The sequence below is a fragment of the Falco cherrug genome, chromosome 10 (assembly GCF_023634085.1).
Source record: "Falco cherrug isolate bFalChe1 chromosome 10, bFalChe1.pri, whole genome shotgun sequence".
In the NCBI taxonomy this organism is placed as follows: Eukaryota; Metazoa; Chordata; class Aves; order Falconiformes; family Falconidae; genus Falco; species Falco cherrug.
In genome coordinates, this window is record NC_073706.1 from 34,091,835 (window position 1) to 34,116,632 (window position 24,798).

At 51.3% G+C, this 24,798-nt stretch overlaps 1 protein-coding gene across 2 annotated transcripts in view; it reads right to left on the bottom strand.

Moving 5' to 3' along the window:
- HRAS (HRas proto-oncogene, GTPase) overlaps positions 1-24,702 on the bottom strand; it is a 43,746-nt gene extending 19,044 nt beyond the window's left edge. Inside the window, exon 1 of one of the 2 annotated variants that reach the window (XM_055722833.1) lies at positions 24,289-24,702. The gene's annotated coding sequence lies outside the window, so the exon portion shown is untranslated. Of the gene's footprint in view, positions 1-10,750; positions 10,851-24,288 lie in introns of those variants that run through there. The other variant, XM_014282832.3, reaches the window with a different exon arrangement.
- Between the last annotated feature and the right edge of the window lie 96 nt (positions 24,703-24,798).

Here is a 24,798-nt window from a genome sequence, read left to right on the forward strand (position 1 = left end):
CAGAGATGGTTGGGGAGGCTGGGTACATCAAGCAGGAAAGCCTGGTGTGCTCTCCAATTATCCTAATGAAATCACAACTGGGTCATGTGCCCAGGCGGCCAGCAGAGAGACGGATGCTCTGATGCACAGATAAACAACGGGAGACGCAGGTAGGGCTGGAAGCAGAGGGGTAGGCTGAGCACCACTGCTGTTTTCCCCACTGGAAGCCTGGCTAGAAGGGGAAAGCCACTGGTATAAAGTAGCCTTACACATCACTTAAGGCAGCCAGTCTCAACCTGAGCACCACTGATGCATATCGGGCCAAAAAAAGGTACCTCATAAAGAAATACTTTCCCCTTATGAGAATTCTATTCTCCTCTCCCTCCCCATTCTTCCCTGTTCCTCCCAAACAGCTGCTGACAGGGAAAAATTAGGAAGCTGGTTTCAGGAAACACATCCAAGCCATTTTCACTGAGAAGAATTTGCAATGGAAATAGGCTGGCTGTTCAGCTTCCTGCTTGCTTTAAATCCTAACACATATGTATTTTTACAGCAAATAAATGGGTAAGGAACCAGGGTATTTGCAGCTGGGAAGTCTCAAGAATTGTTTTGATAATGCTTTCAGTTTCTTAATTTTTTTGTGTTTTAACATTTAATGGATAGGAGACCATTTAAAAGGCCAGGGTTTGGAGCAAAATAATATTACAAGAGTATTGGTGAGCTCCAGTCTCCAGGAATGAAACGGTACACGCAGCACATGTCCTATCGTACTACGGCTCCTGCAGCAGAAAGGTCCGAACAGCGAGCCAGGCGCGTTGGGACTGGGTGGCATGAGGTGGAAGCTGCTGGCCAGCAGCAGAAAAGCAGACAAATGAGTATCCTGGGACAGCACAAGCCCAGTCTGCTTCTGCCCACGCGGCACTCACGCTCTGGATGGCTAACCGGCCCCACAGAGAAATAGGGTCCTCGTCTGGGGATGGCTCAAATCCCCCTGGAAGGAGAAGAAACACAGAGGAGGAGTGAGGGGGATCCCTCTCTGCAGGGCCAGCCAGCTCCAACTGGGTTGGACTCAGATAGGCGCATGTTGGGGTACTCTTTGCTCGGTACCCAACTTGGCTCCCCCAGCTGCCCTGGACAGCACCTAGGATCCTGTACTGCAAGGGGAAAAGCAGAGTCAAACCCCATCCGTCCTCTCCCACGTGTGGTATATCACAGGCCACTAACCAGATCCTCCAGAGTTTCATCTTTCCCAGGGAAAGGTGGTACAGCATCTTTTCCCCCCCCCTCATTTTTCAAGACAGACAGCAGAGCAGCACAGATGCAACCGTGTCATCTCCACAAGCTAGTTATGGATGAAGGACAGCCCCATCCTGGGATGAGGCAAGAAGACTGTTTCCTTCTTGCCTTTCCATTCCCAATGGGACACCAATAAAAAGCTGTTTGCTCAAAGACAGAGCTCAAAGGAACAGCCTGAGTGACCCCGAACAGCCAAAATCAGATACTTCCACAGCGCCTCCTCTGTAAGCCATTTAATTTACGTGATCAAATATAACGATCACCCTTCTGCATTCATTTAGCCCTTGCAGCACCTTTGCAGGCACACACCCTTATTTATTAGCACAGCAAGGACGAACGGGAAGAAGGCACCACAGCAAAAAGCAAACCTGCAGGGCTCGCTTTAGCAAATCCGGGAGAAGGAGCTGGGGAAAATGCATTAGAAAAGCAAGTGATGGGGCATCTTAGGGAGCCAACAACAAGTGAGCAGCAGGAAGAGGAGATAAAAGGAAGCAAGCAGGCACCTGCTGCTGGGACCCCATCCCTGCTCTCCTTCCCACTGGGACACGTTAGTAGCAGGGTGACACAACGCTGTCACAAGCATGAATATGCACCAGTCATTATGCAGCAGATATTCAGGGGCACTCCACTGATTTATGGACCCGGCAGCTGCAGCACCAGCCAGCTGCAACCTAGAGGGATGGGGACGCTGAGCACAGCTGGCAGAGAGGTGTGGAGAAGACCTCCAAAGTCAGCCCTTCAACAGCCAAGGCGAACGAATTCATCACAAGCAGGTCTGAAGCCAGGCAGAGCCAACCAATGCACTGCGTGCGCAATCCTGGGCAACCACCACGCCACACCGACATAGGCAGAGAGCTCCAAAGGTGAAGGTGCAAGATTTAAGTTTGGATCAACAGACTTTGTTAAATTTGTGTCCTGGATTCCCCAAACCCCACTTTGCAGCTCATGGCCAATCTCAGCCACAATAGGCTTGTTAACGTGATGCTCATGTCCCCTCCCTCTGCAGCAGCCTGGATTGAAAAAAAAAATCCAAGCAATGTTGCTGTGGGTGGATTATTTAAATGCATCACTGTCACAGCACAGACCTGCTGCAAACAAGACTGAAGATGTACGGATTACAGCTCTCTGTACTGGAAGGGGAGGAATCTCTCCTCTTTTGCCTCTGGAGTGACAAAGGGACACTGCACAGGGACTCATCCTGCCTGCCTTGCAAGCATCACAGCGAGGGCGCAGAAGACGTGCTCCTTCAGCTCCGACTAGCCTCCATGCAGGTTCGTGTCTCTCGCTCCCTGGGAACACACAGCGTAGCAGAGCAAGGAAGTAGTAACTCCACCCTGCAATGAGGAACCCACAGCCATTAAATGACTCGCTGATGGTCACACAGGAAACTCATGGTAAAGCCGGGATTTCTGCTCCCCCACGTTCAAGCTTTACCACAAGACTGTGCTTCTTATTAGCGGCTGCAGTTGACTATGAAGGGGACGGGAGCACAGCACCTACTCCATCACCTCTGTCACAGCCTCCAGCATCTGCTGGCAGACCTGCACAATCAGCAGAAGCAGGGGGGGTTTCCTTCCAGAGCTTCCTTGGGAGCCCACAGCAATGACGACATGCAGGATTTGGGTGGGCTCACAGCCAGCATCCACAGGCGCACTAGGGCTGAAAAGAAACCACAGAAAAGCAGGACCCCAAGCCTGTGGTGTCACCAACACTGAGGCTTGACGAGCTGATTAACAAATAAGCAAAGCCTCCGAGAGAAAGCAGTTGAGGTCCCTCTGACAATGCCTAAAGGTTAGGTGGACCTGCATCTTCTTGAAATCCCTCAGCTGATCCCCAGTCCTGCAGGACATCCCTGGTAAGGCACTGAGTAGATCCAGATCTGACCTTGGCACCGGGCTTGACACGGCCATCAAGCTCCGGAGACCCTACCCTACATCTTTGATTCAGCTTAGATATTCCTCTACATAGATCAACAACGGAGAGAAGGGCAACGGAGGGCTCTGATCCTCCTTGGATCTCGGCAAGCACTCCCTCCCATCACGTTAACCAGACTCGCTGGTTTGAAAGAGGTATGGATGGGAAGCACGCTGTGCCCTGAGCTTTGGGGATGGCAACTCGCTGTGGCAAAGTCAGAGTGTTCATGAAGTAAATGGACAAAAAGATGAAAGGGAGCTTGGACACGAGCTCCCAACTGCAAACAGAAAGACGAAAACCTTCAAGTCTTTAGAGAGAGAATGCCTTTAGTAGGAGAAGTCAGTCAAAGACCAGCACCTGCCCACCCCTGGTACCCCCAGCAGGTACCTGGGGCTTAAAACAGCCACAGACAGGATTTCACCCTGTTCTTCAGCACCTGGATTGTCCTGAGAGTACACAGAGCAAGAGACTGTGCAAATTACAGCCCAAAACATCTGCGGCATGAGCTGGAAAAGTCACGGCTTGGGGAAGGTAAACCAGGTCAGCGTGAGCCTGCAGGTGCCCTTCTAGGTGAAGCATCCTTTCCTCAGGCATGGCAACACACCTCCAGCGCAGATCAGCCCCTGCACAAACCCCCCAGGCAAAACCCCACACAGCAGCAATCAGTCACACACATTGAGAAGTTAAAAAAAAAAAAAAAAAAGAAAAAAAGAAAAAAGAAAAAAAGGAAAGAACAAAATAGCCAAAGAAAAAGGGGACTTTTGAACTTTGAACTGCAAAGCACTGTAATTACTGTAGTGTAACATCATTAGGGCAGTGTGAGCAATGGCTGGGAATCAAAGATGTTGCAGGGGATTCTCATGTAGCCCAAAACCTTCTTTTACTCTTTCCAGTGGGAGCTATCTTTGGTGCCAGAGCAGTGTCTAACCCTGCCAGATTATCTGCAAACAAAAAAGGGGGCTCCTACACCAAAGTTTCCACTTTGGAGAATTTGTTTTTAGCTCCGGTTGGTCCCTGCTGCCCATATAACACTCAAATGTTTTACCTTCTGAAGCCACTGACTTCCTTTGCAGCAACGAGGTCCCCAAGCTATAAACACCACTTCTTTTTACCAGGCTTGTATCTATGGCTTCCCATTTTCTTTCCCAGTGTCCAGCCGTCTCCCACTAGCCTCTCAGATTTTCTGATCCTGCTGCCCAAGCCCAGATGCTGGGGAGGCACACATGGCAGAACCATTTAACACTGGATTTATTCTTGGACTTTACAAGGGTCATGCAAGCAGTTCTGTATTTGGCCTGCAAAAAACCCCATAAACACAAATGACAAACTTAGAACTTCAAAGCTGACATCTCGCAACAGCCCTAAGCCACTGTGCGTGTGTAGTATGAGCAAGGTGTAAGATGGTTTAGGTCCCCAAAGGGAGAGAACAGGCGAAGACCAGGAGTCAGAACCAAACATCCGAGCCCTAAAACTGAGATCTGACCTTGCAGGATCACCTACCTTAAAGAAAGGGTAAAAAGTAGTGGCTTTAGTGGCTTCACTGCACGGACAAGACAGTCAACACTGGCTGAGGACCTCACTTGGTCTATTTTAAGTTTCAGCCTCAGCCCACTTGGAGCATTTATCCCTCTCAGCATCTTGAGACAACAGCAAGGTAGACTGATGTTTCCTGGGAAAGGAAGGATTAAAAGTACACCTTCGTTCTGGCAAGGAGGCGCAGGGAGTGCCTACAGAGCAGCTCCTCCTCCCGGGAGACCTGTCTGCCACCAGGAATTGCACAAGGTGCTGGTGGGCGCTGGCACAGAGAACTCACTCCTGGGACCAGCAGCAGTGTCTTCCCAGGACCGTCTGCTAAGAGGCACAAGCATCCCCCCCTACCCCTGGCTCCTACGGACACACCGAGCCTCCCTGAGGAGTATCTGTGAGGGGTGGGGGTGACAAAAATAAGCCTGCACATGTTTATAGCAGTCTCTGGGTTCATCCATCCTAGTGGAGGTGGAGGCATCTGTTAGACAACGCCTGGGGACCACAGCGGAGGAACTGCTGCAGCAAAGATCAAGCTGACTCACGGGTTTTTTTGGCTTCGGTTTAAAAAAATATTAAATAAATAAATAAAACAAAATCCGAACCTCCCTTCAGCCCACTGGGGAAAATCCAAGCATCTGCCTTCAATCCCCCAGCATCTAATAATACAGGTTCATTATAAGTAAAATCGTATTTTCTATATGTTGCAAGACTGGGGGTGGGTGGGAAGATCTATTACATGACGTACGTCACTCTGCAAATCACTGAGTGCTGGGAGCATTTCATGCTATCGCCCATTTGCCTCCAGCCCCCCACTCCTGACCTTTTATTCCATTGCTTACCACTGCGTTCAGCCGCTGCCCTCGCAAACACCAGCCAAGACCCAAGAAGTGAAGCTCTGGTACTTAAGCCATGCCTTCTGGAAAGGGGGTTGAAAACTGGACCTCAGGACACCAAAAACCTCGTCCAACTATCTCTTGGGCTACAGCAAATACCACTAAAGGGGCGCCAAGCAAGGCTGGTGGGACACAGCGATGGGGTATGCACCAAAGACCACAGCGTATATGCTTGCTCAGACTAGTGGCTGCATCCCTTGTCACACCTTCAGGCTTTTTTTTTTTTTTTCCTGCTACTATAAATATGAATTCTAACAGCTACAAACTCACTGTTCAAGTGGTAGGAGCCTGCTCCTACGTGTGGTCTGGGGTTCCTCTCCAATTCTGCTCAACCATGTGAACACTGCCAGGGATGCAGGCACAGGATGCTCTGGGCAGCCTGTGCCAGCACCTCACCACCCTCTCAGGGAAGAATTTCTTCCTAATACCTGATGTAAATCCACCCTCTTTCAGTTTAAAGCCATCCCCCTTGTCCCGTCGCTACCTGCCCTTGTAAAAAGCCCCTCTCCAGCTTTCCTGTCGGCCCCTTTAGGTGCTGGAAGGCGGCTGTCAGGTCTCCCCGGAGCCTTCTCTGCTCCAGGCTGAACAGCCCCAGCTCTCCCAGCTGCCCTCACCGAGTGGGGCTCCAGCCTCTGCCCATCTCTGTGGCCCCTCTGGCCCCGCTCCAACAGGCCCATGTCTCTCCTGTGCTGAGGACCCCAGAGCTGGACGCAGCGCTGCAGGGGGGTCTCACCAGAGTGGAGAGGAGGGGCAGCATCCCCCCCTCGCCCTGCTGCCCACGCTGCTGGTGACGCAGCCCAGGACACGGGTGGCTTTCTGGGCTGCGAGCACACATTGCTGAGCCATGTCGAGCTTCTCATCCACCAGCACCCCCAAGTCCTTCTCAGGGCTGATCTCAACCCGTTCGCCCTGTCTGTGTTTGTGCTGGGGACTGCCCTGTCCCAGGACCTTGCACTTGGCCTTGCTAAACTCCACGATGTTCACACAGACCCACCTCTCCAGCCTGTCAAGGTCCCTCTGGATGGCACCCCTGCCCTCCAGTGTGCCAGCCGCACCGCACAGCTCACTGGTGGTGACAGAGCTGTGGAGGATGCACTCGATCCTACTACACTGGTCGGGATTTTTTTTCTTCCCGCTAGTGGTTAGGAAAAAGCAAGCAAGAAAAGGGACAGGTGACATGAACCGGCACTGTTAAAGCTGATGCAGTCTGATCAGAGGATGCAAACTTCCTAGCTCTCATCACAACATGATCTGCCTTGTGAGCTTCAAGTTGGACTCGGAAATTATCCGAAGATATGGAAATGATCCCCCTGAAGAAACAGCCACTAGGAACAACTAAAGAAAGCCTTTACTTTTGAAGAAGCAGCTTTTCCAGAATTTTGGTGTTTTGCTTTGGGTTTTTTGGGTTTTCTTCCTTTTTTTTTTTTAAACAGAGCAGAGAACCACCCAAATATCTGCAGGCAGGGATACTACTTTATGGGGCCATTTCTCCTCAAATCCTCAGCAGGACAAAATTTGCCTTCCTTTAGGAGAATAAATACAGAGAGTAAGCTTGAACTCTGAATTTTTAGTCTTGCCAGTACTGTGAGACCTCAAACGTGACCACGTGCTTTCACAGGAGCCTAGCAGAGAGACAAACGCGGGCGCGACTTTGGCAAGGGGTGATGTGCTGATAAAGCCTCCCTGCCTCATCTGACAGCAGCGGAGCTCACTGGTGCCGCTTCTCAGGGCTCCTACAGCACACACAGCAGCTTCTCACTCTTGGACGTCATTCACACCTAACTGGAAATAGCCTGCTACTTGATTTCCTCCTTAAAATTCTCTTATTTTCAGAAAGCAGCTCCCTGAGGACCATCTGTGTCCCTACGATGAACCTTCAAGGCCACGGCACGGTTCCTACATAGCTCGCATTGTTCCCACGTAGGAACATCAACTGAAAAAATAAAATAAATTTTTTTAAAAAGTGAATCAAATGTTTGCAAAAAGCTTTTTTTAGAAACGAGAAGCTCATGGAAAACCCCTAGCTCACATGTCAAACCAGCCTACTTTAGCCTGAAACACTACTTAAGTAAAAAGAGATGCTGCAGTGTTTTGTAGAGAGTGAGTATATTAACACAAGAGAAAAATTTATACTCCGACAGCAAGGAAAGCATCGACCTCGGAAAACTGGAGTTTGCCAGTGTCCTGGTTTTGGCTGGGACAGAGTTAATTTTCTTCCTAGTAGCTGGTACAGGGCTGTGTTTGGATGTAGTATGAGAGTAACGTTGATAACACTGATGGTTTAGCTGCTGCTGAGCAGCGCTTACTCTAAGTGAAGGACTCCTCCGTTCCCCGCGCTGTGCCATGAGGAGGTGCACAAGGAGCCGGGAGGGAGCAGAGCCAGGACACTGACCCGAACTGGCCAAGGGGCTATTCCGTACCACAGAGCATCACGCTCGGTACTTACACTGGGGGTGGGGCTGGCTGGGGGCTGCCGGTCACTGCTGGGGGGCTGGCTGGGTGTCAGTCAGCGGGGGTGAGCAACTGTGTTGTGTGTCGCTTGTGGGTTTTCTCCTCTCTTTCCCTCTCCTCTTCGTTATTGTTGTTATATTTACTTTATTTCAATTATTAAACTGTTTTATCCCAAGGGTTTTGCCTTTTTCTGAGTCTCCTCCCCATCCCACCTGGGGCCCAGGGAGCAAGTGAGAGTCTGCGTGGTACTCGGTTGCTGGCTGGGGTTAAACCACAACAGTCAGCTTACCCTCACCATCCATCCTTAAAAACTTGGGATAAAGGTTGTCTTGTTCTAAATTAACTCCCTCCATCAGAGCCTGATTAGGGTCTAGGATCTGGACTCAAACCCCTACTAATCACAAATATTTTAATCACCTCATATAACAATTTTTGCCTTTCCTGCACACCCAAGATAGGGCAGAGAGGGTGCAAGACCTGCACTGAAGAAAAGTGTATCTGAAAATAGTATTTCTTACCCAAATGGAGATCTACCATAACGATGCTGTTCCAAGTGGTGGCTGCCATTCCACAAGCTTCATCTGCCCTTCCACAGGGTTTTGATCAAACCCAGGACATACTATAGCAACTCAAACAGGACATCTGACTTAAGCTACAGTCACAACCCTGATCAGATACAAAAAATCATGTAGCTGGCCTTTTGTTTCCCCCCTAAAAGACTTCCATATGGCTACAAGGTCTGAAGACGACACCGAAGTGATCAGTCAAGATTGCTGCGAAAACACACAGCTGATGGCCCTGGCTGAGTTTTATACGATGACAACTCCTCCGTGCCACTATAACCACTATAAGCAAGTGCTTCTTTTATTCTACAGCACCAAAGGAATCTCTGCTCTTGAAAAGAAAAAAAAAAAAAAAAAGCAGCAGCAAGTTCAGAGAGTACTCTGGAAAACACGATGAAGCACAGACTTCATGGGGTTTACACAAAGTTTTGCCACTGTACCTAAAGATGAAGCATGCTCTCCAGGTCTAAACTAGGTACCTTTTTTTTGAACCTGTACTAAAATGGAGGGAATTTACCCTCTAAAGGGGCTGATATTCATCCAGTAGCTCAGGAGAGATCATGCATGAGTACCTTCATGAGCTGTGTCAGCGCCTGGCACAGCTGCGACAAGCACACTTCATCCAGCCCTCTTGAGATAAGACCGCATTAGCTGAACGAGGCAGAGAGAAGGTATTTATTTGCATCACACCAAGTTCGGATTCCTTTGACAACATCCCATGGCATGAACTTCACTGCTCTTGCACAATCTGGGCGACGATACGAAGGAGCAAGGCAGGTCTAGCATCTCCCAGCTGCTGCCAAGCAAGTGTGGGAAGGCACCAGGGAAGAAGGGCCACGCCGCTCAGCTGGGCTGGCATCCACTTTGACCAGACGCAGGTTGCAGGCTTGGTACCCACAGCACTACGTATTGTCTGTGCCTTGCCCGCAGCAGCCACAACGTCAGCGGACAAAAGCTCCCACCACCTCTCCAAAGTTGAATTTGCAGCAACACGTTGCTGCTCAAGGGAAAAAAACCACAATGTGCTCATTTCAAAGTAGCCATCTGGTAAGGAGCAACAAAAGGGAGAGGGGAGGGGAAAAAAAAACCACCTAGTTCCACTTCCCTTTCTTTCTCTCATGCAGAGTTGAGAAGCTTATATTAATTGCAAGCTTATATTAATTGCAAAGTATGAGAATCTGAACAAACACCCTCCTTGGGCAACCGGGGCCAACCCAAGGAAAATATTTGCATCTATGGGATGATTGAGTTGTGCAACTAGCAAAATATCAAGCCAGATAAGCCAGGGACCTTTCACTAGGCTCTACAGAGACACTTGCTACTCCACAATGCTGACTCAGGCTAAGACAAGTTGCTTTAATTTTCTCTCCCTCGCTCTAGCCTTCACAGGGGAAATAATACCCACCGACTTCATATCCAGTCTAAAGCCACGAGACGGTATTTGCAGAGCTGAATCAGAATCCAAAGCAGCCTCTGGTGGAGCAGGGGAGGGAACCAGGGTTCTCTGCGATGGGATTTGTCTTCCCAGCCTAAAGGTAAAACCTTAAGGAAGGTCTTGGCGCAACAAGGTTAGCTCTGCCCTGGACACCACACACAACCTGACCGTGTTACACTATTTCTCATGCCTAAGGCTTGATATAGCCTTGTCTGCCCAGACTTAGTTACACATATATGTTATTATTAGGGAAATTAGTTAGGAAGGTCAAATAGTTACAAAACCTTTGTGAAAGAGACTGATGGATCCGGGTTTCTTCTCCCAGCTTTCAAAGACCCCTACACACGCCTGTTCAGCCAGGAGAGCAAACAGCCGAGCAACACCACTGCACATCTCCCACAGACCCATCAATCGTCTCCCGTTGACAAGGCAGCAAGCGTACCGTCAGTGGCAAAAAGCAACGAGTAAAAAGCACTGCTTTGCCAGAGTGCATCCAGCCAGCAGCAGGTCGATCGCAGCAAAAAGCCACTACTAGCACGATACCGCTCTGCAGATGGGGCTCAGTGTTTTGCACGTGAGTAACAGCACAGCAAAGCGCTGCAGGTAACATTTTGCAAACCAAAACACTGCGTTAACACCTCTCCCTTTCTGGCTTGTTTTTGCCCTATGGAAGGAGTAACGGAAGGAATTACCTTGGGCGAGCAGACAAACGGGGCAGATGCACGCCCGCTGTTTGGTGCCACCGACCATGCGCTTGCTGACCAGGCAAGAGGCTACGTGCAACAGGAACGCTGAGAAGCTGCAAGGACCCAGCGCTGTGCCAGATGCCTCCCTGCTGGGACATTCTTCAAACAGGGACACTATTTACCGTACCAAAGTTCAGAGGGGAAGGACAACGAGGAAAGTATCAGAGCAAAGTGTATGCTGGGGATCTTAACTACAAGGCACTGATACACCTTCCCTCCTGAACTCAAAGCCTCCTGAAGGTTTTCACACGCCCTCCCTTGTCCTCTCCATCCCCTAGGAACGCGAGTTGGAAAGTAGAAAAGCTTGTGGTAGACATGTAGCCAGGAAAGAGAGCAGATGTGTTGTGAAGCGAGGAAAACACACTATATAATGGAATATAAGGTGTATTTTTGCCGTTTTCTGTAGCACGGTCTGCGTGCTTCCCACCTAGGGTCAGCCAGAAATCTCCCGCTTCATAAATTCCCTGGTCTTGCAAAGTTTAAGGTGACTCCAGCAGGCACAGCAGACTTGCAGAGACTCTCCAGAGCGAGCCACCATTTTACATGTGTCTGAAAGGATGGGAATTACAGCGTGAGTTTCAGCAACAACCAAAAAGCAGGGTACAAAACCAACGCTGGTTTTCTTCAGGGTTGTAGGATTTAATGCTGACTACACAGGCATGAGACGTAGGGTAAATATCCTGGCATGGCAGCCTCCTCAGCCGAGCAGGCTTGCAACCAGCTGCCAGCACAGGGACTCGAAGGCTGAGCGCAGTTCAAGCTTTGCAGGCTTTTGCTGTGGACAGGTTTTTCACTCCCAAAACGCCTGGCACATCACATTTCTGCCACCGGGCTAATACTTCCCCAGCAAAAGGCATGATGGAACAAGTGCTCCCAATCAAAGGGGAAACAGCCAGTCAAGAAAATCCTCCCCAGGCTACCAGGCTTTATTCCTTCCAGTCGGCTCAGCTTTGTTTTTCCAGTTCTTTCAAGAGCAGTTCTGGGTCTCCTCCAACCTGCTCCCTGCAGACCACGCCAGGGTCTTCAGAGCAGCTGTGAAGGTTCAGCTGAAGTGGGATACAGAACTACAGAAACCCGCTCCATCACCCCCAGAGCCTCATTACTGCATTTGGTAGCACTTCAGTGTTAAAAAAAAGCTCTTTTTTTCCCCCGAACATAAAAGGTTTTACCAACCAAGCCTGGAACGCCCAGATGCGCAGCCCTTGTAGAGGCACTGCAGGGCTCCTGCTGCTGTCATCTGTTCAATCCACAATTTGAAGTCCCCATGCCCTGGTCCCAGCTCCAAATTTAGAGGTCTCATGTCCTTCCCCACTGCAATGCAACAGGACTGCTGTTGGGGCACACATACAAGGCCATGAACTCCCGAGAGGTACCTGAGTGACCCCTGAGCTACGCCAGCAGCCTCAGCACGAGAGGATGAAACGGGACAACACGGCCCCGTTTCCACCTGCGCTTTCTGCCATCACTCGGTTAAACACCCTGTGGTGCAGAACTGGCGCAGGCTGGGAGCTCTGTCCTAGCACCTTTACCAGCAGCACCTCCGACTGGTGTTTGTCTTCCAGCTGCTGTCTGGATACGTCCCGCCAGCTCCTGGCCAGCCAGGAATCGAAACGAAGGGCAGCTTCTGGAGCAAGGGAAGAAGCACCAGTTCACCAAACGAGACAGCACAACAAGCACAACCTACATCCAACACTGCCTTGCTCCCTTTATGTGCCACCCCGACCTGCTCCACGTAGCTGGTCCAGCTGCGATTTATCTCACCGACAACACAGAATCTCCCGGAGAGAGAGGAGACAGGCACGTACTGGCTGACCGGTTTCAGATGTCTACCTGCGTTAGGATCCTCCGCTGCCTGTATGGGGGGCTGAGGATACGCAGCTGGGATGTCGGATGTCAGCATCTGGACAGATGAATTGCACCCTGATGTTCCCCATCTCACACCTGGTCCCCCTCTGGAGCTACCTCACGCTGCACCCAACACACAAGCACTTCCAGTCCCCAAGGCCTGATGGCAACACCACACCAAGCAGCAGAGGAGAGGCCCATGTCCTGAAGTATCTGCCACTGAGAAAACTTCACAGTGTTTTCCCCCGTACCAAGTGGATCCAAGCTATTTTGGGGGCTGACTGAAGAAAAGGCAAAGCTGCAGGTCTCGACCTGCCTCTGTGTCAGCAGGAGAAAGGCAAACATCCCAGACGCCAACTGCTTTGTGCCGTGAGAACCTGCAAGGCTCACTCCATGCTCACCAAGAGCCGCACCAGGATGGTCAGGGAGGGATGCACACACCCGGCAGGGCTGGGCAAGGACACGGGAGAGGAGAGGATACAGCACCCAGGCTGCACATCTCTTTGAGCAGAGAGACTTGGGATTTACAGACCAACCTTGAGGATTCTTCTCTTTTTTTTCACAACTTCTGATATATGATCCTTTGGGGCAGGCAAGGCTGGAGTTTGATGCAGACAAATGCAAAATAATGAGTCGAGGGGCAGGAAGCCAAAGCAGACGGCGCACATTAAATGGAGCTGGTGTGCTGCTAGGCTGGCCAGGGAAGAGATTGAGGAGTTACTGTAAGATTTGTGAAGCCATCAGCCCTCATGCTACAGAAAAGGGGGACTGCAGGCAGAATAACTGCCCTGACAACAGGATCAATGAGGAATAAGTTGTTACGAAAGGCCCTCAAATCAGATGGGGGGGGGGGAGGGGAGGAAAGCAAGCATGGGAGAGACTGCATGACATTTACTCACATTGAGACTGAAATAAAGGGTTCAGAAGAAAACAAGGAGTTCAAATTAGCTCCCTGAAAGGGTGACTTACTGGTGGCAGACCTTTTTCTTCCACCCCAGCATACACCTGTCACCGAGCTTGCAGGCTCCTGCCTCAGATTTAAAATGTTATCTCTTTGTGTCCCAATACTGACAGGTACTTGCTCCCGTTGCCCCCACAGAGCAAGCCATGCCAAGGAAGTGTGACTGGCGGTTGTCCACCTCCACGCATCAGCTGCCAGTCACATCCCAGTTCCACAACATGAGCCATTTGATTATTTTGATCTGTTTTGTTGGTGGCGAGCTTTTTTTTTTTTTGCTGCTGCTTCTTTTTTCTTTTCCTCCTGCCATGGGACTGATCCTGAAGTTGCTCTGGGCTGTGAATTGAATAAACTCATTAACATAAGACTTCGAAATAAAGGAGAAGAAAACCTGAACTGACCTGAGAGATGCTGTACTGTGGTCACTGCAGTCAACACAGTTCAACCAGCTTCAGCAGAATTCGAACAAGACTTCATAAGCCTGTTGCGATGCAATTGCAGGGCTTGCCAAAACCCACGTACTTAGTAGCATGCTCTGAAAAAGCCCAGCCCTCTGCTAGGCACTCAGCTTCCCACCTCCCGACAAGGAGCACACTTCACACAACACTCTTCTTGAGGACCCTTAAACAGGGCGACAGAGGCAACGCCATACCTCTTTCTTCTGAAATTGTACGGCTTCCTCTAAAACTCAGGCAAGCTTTCTTTTGCCTTCCCAAAGGAAAAAATCCTGCCTTGTTTTCCATTTAAAATGGTAGAAATTGCAGGCCAGCTTTACCGAGCTCCCTTTGCACCCATGGGTGGGTGACTGCCATACCCAGCTAGCTGCCCTGGGCCTCTAGAAGTCCCCAACCAGGGACTAGAAGGTATGGGGACCTGTACCCTGAAGTGCTGTCATCTCCCACCTTTTATTCTGCATCCATTTCATCTCTAAAGCTGACCAGTACCAGAGGGTCTTCCCTACCACCTGCCTGCCGGGAGAAGCATCACCAAAACCTCCTTTGCTGCCACAGCAAGGACACGTGCAAGGATACAGTAACAACCGCCCTGTTCAGAAGATGCAAACGGGCTACAGCTCCGTTGGAGTCAAAAGAGGAAGAAGAAGAACCTAATTTCCAGGAATTACACTTCTGCATGGGCATCTTCCATCGGCGGTCTCATCTAAGCAGCCTCCCACCCTGGATGGGTTCATCATCCACTCCACGGTTGCTCTGAATCACCCCAGGGGTGACCACACTTCAGCAACAAATTAAACTGTCAAGATATATTCCTTTCTACCCTGGTTTTTAAAATGTGTGAGCACAAGCTGCCAGAGAATTGTTTTGGAAAAAACCAAGAAAGAATCAGGTACCTCAGAAAGTGCTTTGGGAAAGAGTAAAGGGTTTTTTTGCTTCTTGAGGAAATCTCTTCTTTTTTTTTTCCTCTCCTTCCCTGGGAAGTTGGTTGGGGTTTTTTGTTGTTGGTTTGTTTTGTTTTTTTTTAATCTTTAAAGACTTGGTCAATTATTTGCATCTTGTTTTTTTAAATCTCTACACCAAAAGCGACTTGGCACAGGTGACCAAAATGGAGACTGCTCGTTTTGCAATCATCTGCCGCCAACACATATCAAAATCCTAAAGCCCTCTGGTTTTCAAATCAATCCCCATCCAGAGGGCTAAAACATCTCCTTTCAATTGCCCAAATTTTCTCACCGTTTTTCCAACCCACAGCAAGCCAAGACACTCAGTTTCACCATAGGACATCTACCCATTTCTGCAGACACAAGCCCCGCTCGCAGCCTGGAAGCCTTACACGGAAAGGACTGCTATGCCAGCCCTCCACTCGCATCTCTTTTAAGACCGGATCCCTAAAATATTAAAACAGACAAGACAACCTTGCTTGAAATGACAAAAGGAAACAAAACCCCACCTTCTCAGGGTTCGTTGTGACGAGAAAGCATCTCACCCCTCAGAAAATCAGATTAGCGACACGCCAGCAGTTGGGTGCTGTATCTTTTGACACTCATCAGTTACCAAGGGAAGGGAGAACCTGATCTGGTAATCAAAGCACCAGACTAGGACAACAATTTCGGTTCTCAACTCTTTTCCAAGCTTCTCCCATTAACATGGACATCCATTCCTCAGTTCCTCAGCTGTAAAACAAGAGGTGTAATAACACCTCTCCTTTCCCTGCCCGGAGCCTGCCCTGGCAGATATATGGGGCAGGGACACGTTTGTTACCTACAAGCAGTAAAGGTGATAATTTCTACCAGCAAAATGCTGGGAAGGAGCAAGAAGAAAGAGAAACTCATGGATTAACTCACTTGCACAGCAAGAACTTGGCACTGGGAGTGCAGTTTTTCACATTCTGGCTGTTCCTCATATCTGCTAACTGGACATTTCACAGGCTGGAAGAGGGTGGCTGCTTGGGACGTACGCCACGGCAGAAGAGGAACAGCAGAGATGCAGAGTGATGTGGAAGAAGCATTCTCTCTTACCCATACAGGTTCATGTGTTCATCATGGAACGAATGTGGAGCAGAAGACACCTTGTCTGGCTCCTGATAACCAGGTGCAGCCGTCGTGGGGATCAGATGACTAATTATTAAGCGCATGTTACTCGGGGTCTGGAAGTCCTAGCTTTCCTCCTTGCATGACAACTGCCCAAATTCTTACCTGGGATGGCAGATTAGAAATGATCTCAAGAAGAAAGCCACAATGGTAGTTGCTGCAATCAGGCAAGAAAAGCCACTTTCCTATTGTGCCCTCCTTGTGCCTGCTACAGAACAGGGAGAGAACCGCTCTCACCCCACCGAGGCACTGCCTGGTTAGACCTGCACCGAAGGACCACTAGGATGGTCTACAGGAGGACTGTGGTGGGCTTATGATGACCCTCCACCTAGGATCAGCCCTGAGATCCTGCGGTTCACGGGGGGTGGGGGTGGTAGCCAAGCAATTGAGGCCAAAGCTAAGCTGCAGCCATACACCCACAAAAAGCACTTTGCTGCAGCTCTAAACAACCACTGTCAGTGGTTTAAAAAGCTCGTGTGCTCCAAAGCACCCACCACCCTCTGCCACTTATCACAAGTCGGCATAGCCAGCTGATGGATCTCCAGCCCAACGTCAACCGATCACCTCCACCACCTACCCCCGTACAGACCATCACCCGCATGCGGGATCCAGCCCGTGCCTGGCACCGCTCACAGTTCTTGCTTTCCCCGAGCCTTAGCCAACATTACCAGAGTTTGTGTAATGACTTTGGTCTCTGAACGACCAACCAAGATACGTAAAGGGACTGGGTTTTCAGAAGACCGTGCTTTTCACACTGTTAGTGTTCTAACATCTAACTGATGTTAGAAAACATCTCTAATCAGGTGCCTGACATCTTTAGCCACTGGTCCTTCCATACTGGGTGTACTGCCGATGGAGCACCGGACAACATGTCTGTGTTGACTCTGCTGGCCACTCTCAGAGACATGTCCTGATGTTGCCTCCACTGGGGCTTTCTGGGATGAACACCATAGCTTTCATCCCTTCTGCACAAGGAACCGTGGTATACCAACCACACTGGATGCAACTTGCACAGGGATCAGGCGAGAGATTTCTACCCTCACCCATCCGCCTCCCTGCTCTGCCACAGACCCAGTGAGACGCTGCTCATGCCCCTGTGACCATGAGCCGCACCAGCACGCAGCCTCCTCATTCTGTGGAAAAGTGGGAGCAGAAGCACTTTTCCAGATGGAAGTCCACCTCTCGTGCCCCTGTTCCCCACCTTCACCGTGATCATGGTGGTTATTTCTTTCCAGCACGTGTGTTTTGAGAACGAATACCTTGACACTTGGAAATTCATGGGGGCCACCAGAATAGCCACAGCGTTGGCAGCTGCAACTGAGCACAGCAGGATGGAGGATGTACATCTGTACCCCTAGGAGCAGAGACAGCAGATCTGACCCTCACAGACTTAAGCAGAAGTCACAGCCACCGCATCCCCCAGCAGAACGATGAGGCAGAAAGCGGAGCCAGGATGTGCATCTACATCCTCATCCATCAGCAGCTACGCCGACTGCCAGACAGGCGGTCACACCACCAGCCAGCACAGCTATGACCTGCCCCTGCCTAGCCCCCCAGCACTTATCCTCCTGCTCCCTCCCACATCAGCGAAGCAAGAAGCCAGCACACGCCTGTCAAAGCAGGTCAAGAAGCAGACCACTTGCCCACAGCTGCCTGCATGGAAAATGGGACAAGCTCCCCAGAAAACGCAGGCTGGCCTCATACGATGGAAAAGGCCAGGGGAAACAAGGTAGGAGAAACCTTGCATGACCAAGGTTATATATTCAGGCGGGGGAACATATATTATATATTCACAAGCGGGGGAGGCGAGGGGCATGCGTGCACACACACTCACACGGGCAGGAGGCACCTCCCGTGCTCACCACCACTTGCTGGGGCTGTGTGCCACCGAGGGGAGAGCCGTGCTGTTCACCAGGAGCCTGACATGGTGGGACCCAAAACGATCCACTGCTTCAACGGACACAGATCCGACGGGAGACAATGGAAAAGTTAGTTACAGGATCGGCACACATACAAGCCGGGGTCTGTCCCATATCTACCACCAAGGAACACTGACGGGTTATTCATTTATCATAGTCAGCTACTGTTTTATTTACTTATCCTATCAACCAAAGCCTGGTTCCTCAAGCCCAGCTGCCTTCTGGAGGATGAATTCCAGTCCCTCACGTAGCACTCAGCTCCCCAGCATCTTTACTCCAGCAAAGTCAGCTGCAGGGAAGACACACGGATGCTACGGTCGCTACAGAAACCTAAAAATTAGTGCCACACAGCAGAACCACTCTGGCTGCTGCAGCGGCTCACAGGGGTAGGACCAGGGACAAAATGCATCACTTGCAGACTCCAATTTCATACATTCAAGCTTCTTCCATACGCATGGTTTGGAGCGGGCTGAACAGAGCTGGATGCAAGCCACAGAACTGCTGAAGGCAGCGTGGAGCATCAGAGCAGCCTCAACACTGATACTGGAGCAAGCCTACACAACGACAGCCTGTTACCCCAACAAACCGCTGAGGAATGGAGCTCACTTTTCAGCAAGCCTCTCAATGAGATCCCAACTTGTCCGGGGCACAAGCACTTGCTAGCCAGACTCTCCCTTGCAGATTTTTCACCAGTCTGCTTTTCTCAGGGGAGACGATCCTGTGCACGTCCCACTGCCATGCTCTGGTTCAGCCTGGACCGGCAGGACAGCAGACAATCCGCCCACCTTGCACAGCCTCCACAATGCCTTCCTCCACCGCTCTCCTCCTCGCTTCTCTTCTTGCGGAGCCTTCCCCAGCAAGAACAGGGCAGCCTGGAGCAGACCCCACTGTGCACACCTGCATCCCTCGTTTCGCTCCTACTCCCTGGCTTCTTAGATCTCACGCCTCTCCTTCTCTCAGTAAGAGGATGACATCCTCTTCACAGGCCACAGCTTCTCCCTCACGTCTGCTGTTCTCTCAAGGATGCTAAACAAGCAGAAGATGTACGGGCATCTTCCCAGAGACACTGCAGCAATGTCTCTTTTTTTGTATTCGTCAAGTTATCGCTCCCACACACTCACATCTAAACTCAGCTCCACCAGCTCATGAATTTAACTTACATATGAGCAGCCTCATCTGTAACGGGTTTAGCTATGCAAAAGGAAAAATCCCGTTATAGTTTTGGCCCACAGCACTGTATTATATAAGTACCTGGGCTGCTGCTGCCTCTACGTTATCAGCATGCTCCTCACCCAGGACATCCTACCCTTCCAGCAGACAGGCTGGTATCTGCTGGGTCAGCATCACTCCTAAAGAAGAAGAGAGCCCGGTGAGGTAAGGCAACCAGCTGAGCCAACACCAGAGAGGGGATCAGGACTCCCAGGTTCACGGTCCTGCACTTTAACGACCATTTAATCACCTTTCAGCACAGGGATGAGCTGTTCCAAGAGCCCATGTCGCCAAGATGGGCACCAGGTCGTGCATTAAGGCAGCAGCACAGAAAGACTATTTCCCCTGTAGGCATTCAGGCCATTTTGCATCACACAGAGCAAGCTGTAAAACCATACTCCAGCACTGAGAAGTTGATAATGAAGTTTTGCTTTTACTGAACCAGCCCTTAAACAGCGCTGGTCACACATTATAGAGAAACCAAGAAATAGGTGGCAACACACAGAATAAAACGTTATCACCTCAAAGCATTTTCCTCTGGATAGCTGTAATAATACAGCAAACATCAGCAGCTTCCCTCTCTCCCTGCGGTAAATAATTAACTGCAAAATAATATTCCTCTTGGCTCCATCCTCCCCAATCAATTTTGCTTCGCAACAACATGCCGCCTGGATTGCTCGCTGTGCCAGTGCACCCGAGCGCTACCCAAAACATTTCACAAGACACGGAGAAGCGGTGTAACTGTTAACTCGGGCACAGCGCAGACCTTTCCTTATGGGTACAAGAGGGTATCATCACGTAACTCCCAGTACTTACAGCAGACAGCTATGACATACACAGCTTAGCTCATTCACTGCAGCAACATCACTGCAACCATCAGCGGAGGCGAATCACGCACTCTGAGCATTCCCATCACACTCCTCCGGACTGCCTGAGCTGTACTGCCAAGGCATAGCAAATTTCCTCCCCTAAAATACAAAGTTTTCTGTTACCTTCATTGTTTTGGAGAATATTCTGCACCCCACACCCCCTTAGATTTCATCCAGGGAAAAAAAAAACTCCAGTCTTCTCCATAACAGCACTTTTTAAAGAGACTTTAAGCTCTGAATACTAGATTTAAGTTGAATATTGTGACTGCTCGGTCATGCATGGTAACTTGTTTGCCTCTTGCTACTTAGCCTCATCAACCTGACACTCGAGAGACTCTGAAAGCCACAGGTAAACCAGAAAACCTTCAGAGCACTCATTCCTTTTGCCCTATGGGAATATACCTCCTGGACATCACTCCAGAGGGGAAGGATGATGCCAGGAGGAAAGCAGGGCTGCCCAGCAGGGAGGATGGCCTTGGTCTGGCAGCAGATGGAAGCAGGTTGCATACAGATAACTAGTAACACAAGGTCTGCCATTTGATCCTAGTTCTTTTCTTAGGATAGAAAGTCATTCACATTTAAAAAAAAAAAAAAAAGTCATAAAGAGAGCACAGGCTAAAATGAAAGCTGGGAAAAACCTCCAGAATTACAGTAACACCCTTCCTGCAACAGCCAGAACACCCAGGAAGAGGCAGAGAAGCATTACTACCAAGAGCATTACCACCAAGCAAACATCTTCATGCTCACAAGCAGTTTGGCTTTATGTTTTTCTGGGTTTAAACGCATACCACCAGGTTTAGTTGAGCCGACTGTGAAGTGTTCAATAAATAAAAAAAAAAAAAAAAAAAGGAAAATGGCTTAGACTCAAAAAGCATGGAAAGTTGAAGAAACAGGCAGAAGAAAGAATGAAAGGAAAACCATGACACCAAAGAGATGAAGAACAATAAAGGGAAAGGAAAAAATAAGTTAAACAGATACTGAGTACAGTTCAGGAAAAGATAAACCGTGAAGAAGTAGAATGGAAACTGGAAGGGAAAGATAAGAGAAAGAGGAACGTGCCACGGCAGAGCAGTTGAAGGGAGTTGGCAAACAGATCATTTGTTTAATCTCATCCATATTTGTCAAATAATTTATTTGATTAATACTTTTTTGTGGTCTTCAACCAGCTATAGAGCTGATCAAATATAATTTCATAAATATATTATTAGATTAATTCAGGTAAAATTCAAACACGTTCAACATTTTTATCTGCTGCTTAATAAGCTCTGGGTTTTAAGTTTACACTTCAAAAATGTTAAAATAGAAAGCTGATAATAAATTACAATTAGATAAAAGAGTGCTCAGAGCACAATCATTTTGCTTTTCCTAGACCAACAAGAAGTCCAGTGGCGTAACACATGTTGAAAGACAGATGAGACATTTCTACCTCTTCCTTCCTCACCCTGCCGCAAGGAACCCCTCTCCACCAGCAGTACTGTCTGTCTTGGGTTTCCTTTTGGTGACTGTTTCCCCCATGTTGAACTTCTTTACTCCATCAAGCTCTTTTACCCCAATGAAACCTGGGGAGCTCCAAGGGCAGCCTAGCAGGAAGGGAAAGTCGGGGTTCACCAGCCGCAGGAGGGGTAGCGGTGGTCGCCGTCCCCAGCAAACGTTTACATTTGTGAGCCGAGCTCCGCTCCACTAAAGGGAAGGGACATTAGGGGAAGGATGGCCACCTGGGCAAGGATGCCTCAGGACCTCTGCTGTCCCATGGAAAAGCTTCTCAAGTACCAGCAGCCTTTTCCAAACCTCCCTAGGACAACTAGGGGGAAAAAATAAGGTCAGTTGGCAATATTTCAGCCTGAGTTGGTTTTTTTCCCTCTTCCCTCTCTGGCCCGACACAATAGCAAGGAAAGCCCCGTGAGAGCCCACAGGGTGGAAGCCACCAAGGCAGACCACCTCCACACACGTGGCAGCAGGTCTGCCAGGGACCCCCAGGGGCAGCACCAGACCCGACAGGGAAACTGCGGCCACCACTTTCCAGGGCGACTCGGAGAAGCCCCAGGTTCCCCCCACCGCTGCCCTACCTTCACCACTGACAACAGCCAGGAGCCAAACTCACCACAGGAGAGAACCACACCAAGAGTAACTCCTCCGGGCCAGAAAAGTGTCCCTCAGGTCATAAGTCCTGTCTAAATATTACAGTGATATCCCAAACTGAGATAATTATTACTAATTACAACATCATTTTTATGGAAACGTGAAGGGTATTACCATGCATAATTCATCTCTTTTTAATTAAAAGACATAAGAGGTTCACTAAGATACAAAAAAAAAAAAAAAAAAAAAAGATATGTTGACAGCTCCAACCCCAAAGCAGACTTTTCTGCAGCGATAACACCCATCAGCCTGCAGACCCACCAAGGAGAGCAAACAGGGAAATCCATCAGCATCGGCCTCCCCGGTGCTGAAATGAAGCAGTTGGCACGTTATTAATCACACAGGGAAAATGTTTGATGAGGAGGAGAGGACCAGACACACGGGGGGGGGGGGGGGGACACACACATGGATTCAAAGTCACAGCTGTATTACAAACACTTGGGGGTGGGGAAATCACACAAATCACCAGCTGCAAAATCAAAATACTCTGGAGCTCTGCAACGATAAACACATGAGCAATTCCGACCAGGAGAACCCAACATTCACCAGCATCCACCTGGCAACAACCTCCAGCAACTCTTCAGCTGAGCCCGCACAAAGCCTCACGTGCTTTGCTCCATTCAATCCCAGGTCCTGCCCCAACCCACGCCAACCAGAGCGGGGTACGCCGCGACAAAGCCTCCCCAGGAGCGGGGACCCCTTCTGCACCTCAGAGACCTACCCAGGAGCAACTGTGCAGGGCGCGGGCTATAAAGAGCCTTGACTTAGGTCATTGAAAAAGTCAATGGCTTGACTTGGGTCATGGCTTGAGGTGGGTCAGGCCATTCCTGGCTGCACCATCCTCCTGCTTCCAGCTGTTCTAAGCATTTCTCCAGCCGCTCCACAGTTTGCCAGTCCTCTCCCAATTTCTCATCTGCTCTTTTGTCTCCAGGCACGCTCTGCTCCTCGAGGCGACTGAAAGGCATCCCCAGGCGGGACCCCCAGGCGGGCTGAGCGAGCCACCCAAGGGCGCCTGCTGCCACTGGGGCCAAGGGGTCCCCGCGACGCCCCGGCACGGTGGGCAGGGTGCGAGCAGCCTCCGCACACCGCAGAGCCCCGCGGCCTTGGGAGGAAGGGAGGTGCCGCCAGCTCCGCAGAGCCACACACACGCAGGGACAGGGGGGACCCCGCTGCGACGTACCTGCGCCCCCACCACCTGCACGCCCGTGGGCCAGGCTCTCCCTGGGTGCTGCACCCACGGTGGGTGGGCGGCCAGAGCATGGCAGGCACCTGCTTTGGCCAAGGGTGAGGGTCCGGTGTTCCCCCCCAGAGCATCACGGGGGCAGCGTGGGGATGCCAGGGGATGAGGGAGGGCGGGTGCAAGGTGCTGCAAACTGGGGGTGCGAGGAAGAGAAGGGAGAGGGCTGCAGTTTGGGGATGTGGGGGGGAATGGGGGGGGAAGGGGGCTGGGGGGGGGAATGCGGGGGGAATGGGAGGGCAAGGGGGGAAGGGGGCTGGGGGGGGAATGCGGGGGGAATGGGAGGGCAAGGGGGGAAGGGGGCTGGGGGGGAATGCGGGGGGAATGGGAGGGCAAGGGGGAAAGGGGGCTGGAGGGGGATGTGGGGTGAACGGGAGAGCAAGGGGGGAATAAAGGGGGTGTAAGGTGGTGGAGAAGGGGAGGATGCAAAGGGGGTGCGGGCGGAGGGCAGGGGATGGAGGCAAGGGGGTGCAGCAGCTGCGGCTGGGCGGCCCCCGCCCCCCCCCGGCGGCCAGCCCGGGCTGGGGTCGGCAGGCAGCGCCCAGGCAGCGGGGCCGGGCCGCCGCCCCCAACCCCCCCCCCGCCGGGGGGCCCCTCCGTCCCCCCGCCCCCCCCCTCCCCGGGGCACGGCGGGGCCACAAACTTCCCGAGGGGGGGGGGGGAGCTGCCGCCCCTCTAACAGGTGGCGGCCCATCGCCGCAAAACCGGCGGGTCCTGCCGCCCCCCCGGCGCCTCCCACCCCCCGGCCCCGGCGGTCACTCACCGGCTCGTCCACCCCGCCAAGGCGGGATGCGCGTCCTGGAGAAGGGAGTAAGTTTAAAGCAGGATAATAATATTATTGGAGGAGGGGTGTGGGTGTTTGTTTGGGTTTTTTTTTCTTCCAACAGACGAAAATCAAACAAGACGAGGCGCCCCCCAGGCGGGCGAACCCGCCCCGCCGCTCCGCTCCGCTCCTCCCCACCCGGCCCGGCCCCGCCGGGGGCTTCGCTTCAGCCGCGCGTGGGCCCGGCGGCGAGGTGAAGTTTCCACCGCGGTGGTGGAGGCGCCCCCGGCGTGCCGCGCCCGCCCCGCATTGGCACCGGGCACCGGGGCGCTGCGCCGCCGCCGCCGCCCGGACAATGTGCGTGCGGGGGGAGCGGCGCGGAGCGGGAGCGCGCCCCGCCGGCGGCCGCCGCACACGCCCAGGCCCCGCCCACCCGCCGCGCAACGGCCGCCCGCCGCCCCTGATAGGCGGCCCCCACCGCTACCGCCCTCCGGGTGGGCCGCCGCGGCT